General features: G+C 46.5%; 1 pseudogene; it reads right to left on the bottom strand.

Annotated features, from left to right (window-relative positions):
* Positions 1 to 219: 219 nt before the first annotated feature.
* Positions 220 to 1,021, bottom strand: LOC105979286 (annotated as a pseudogene).
* Between the last annotated feature and the right edge of the window lie 440 nt (positions 1,022 to 1,461).

Below are 1,461 nucleotides of genomic sequence, written 5' to 3' on the forward strand. Positions count from 1 at the left end.
ATACATTGGGAGCTTACTTTTTTCTCCTTTTTTCCACCACTAGGTAAGTTTTACTAATTTCTATGCCTGCTCTCTCACATGTTCTCTGTAAGGGTAAGATCAGAGTTCTGTGAGCAGTGCTAGGGGAGAAGGGGGACGTTCTAGCAACCCTTACACCTATGGTGTGTAAGGCTGGAATATCCAGGACTTTTAATAGCCCCCTGGTTTTGTGCTCATGGGTTAATGAGGATGGGATTCTTCAGCTGAGATAAGATTTAATAACTCTTCAATGTAGCTTTTCTTCTGGGCCTGCGCGCTGTCCTTTGTTAGGGTGTAGGCTTCTCTGGTGTACTCCTCGGCCTTTGAATCGTTCATTATCAGGTGGTAAAACATGACAAAGGCTTTCGGAACAAAGTCAGGATCTTAATAGCTTTTACTTCCTGGCCTTCATCCAGTGTGTTCTCAAATTGATTGCCCAGCAAATCTATGTGTTGAAGGTGAGACTGGGAGAGGACTTGGTAGTCCTTATTCAAATATGTGACCTCTGTATACAGTGTGCCTTCCACGTCCAACTTTCTAAGGGTTTGGAAGTAGCCTCCTGAAGTCCTGATGTGTAGACTGGCTGGATGATAACAGGCTTCGTCCTAGTGTTCCTTAGCTAGCTAGACAAGTCCCAGGTCCCAGTGGAATAAAGAGTGGGCAGCGTGGCTGCGATCGGTTGACTTGAACACTGCCACTGGGCTGGGATCGATATTCCCCCGCCTGCACAATCTGACCCCACCAAGCTAGCCTCAGATCCCAGCACGTAAGCAGGTACAAGTTCTACTGAACTCAAGCCATGTCATGTGGAAGCGAAGAGAATGCAAACCTGCTGGAATAGCTTCTCCATATTTTTCCTTCAAAAATTTATTTGGGGGTTATGGTGTAGCAGAACGAAATCACATGCTTTTGCTGCTGCAGCAGCGACCGCAGGCCATGCTGACGTTCTTCCTCTGAATTGTAGAGGGGCATAGTCATGCACAGTGGAATCAGGAGCTGACATAGCTTCTCATGGATGCTGGCCCAGTGAGCTCTGTGATGTACCACATACAATATAAGGACTGTGCAGGCCGTGCACATCCACTCTTCTGGGGCTCTGCACACCTCTCAGCAGAGTTTGCACCCCTCCAGCACAGCCAGACGGGAGATGATATTCATGTGGCAAAGGCAGTATAGGTCCATGGGACGGTTGGCAGGCGAGGATATTTGGGGTCCTGGCCCGAGCTTAGTGTTTTCAACAACTCCTTGAGTCTGTCTAATCAACAAGCACATTGACGACAGATATATCAGCTTCCCAGAAAGCCAGCTGCTTCTGCTGATGTAAGTTGTCTTGGGAAGAACAATTAAAGTTTACATTGATTTAGTTGTGTCTGTTAAAAGCAAACTTCCATTTTTCTTTCTTTCTTTTTCAGCCACATGGGAGGTTTCTTTCATAGATATGAA

The sequence above is a fragment of the Echinops telfairi genome, unplaced genomic scaffold, assembly GCF_000313985.2.
Source record: "Echinops telfairi isolate 266 unplaced genomic scaffold, ASM31398v2 ScPeMD7_7409;HRSCAF=8447, whole genome shotgun sequence".
NCBI classification, from domain to species: Eukaryota; Metazoa; Chordata; class Mammalia; order Afrosoricida; family Tenrecidae; genus Echinops; species Echinops telfairi.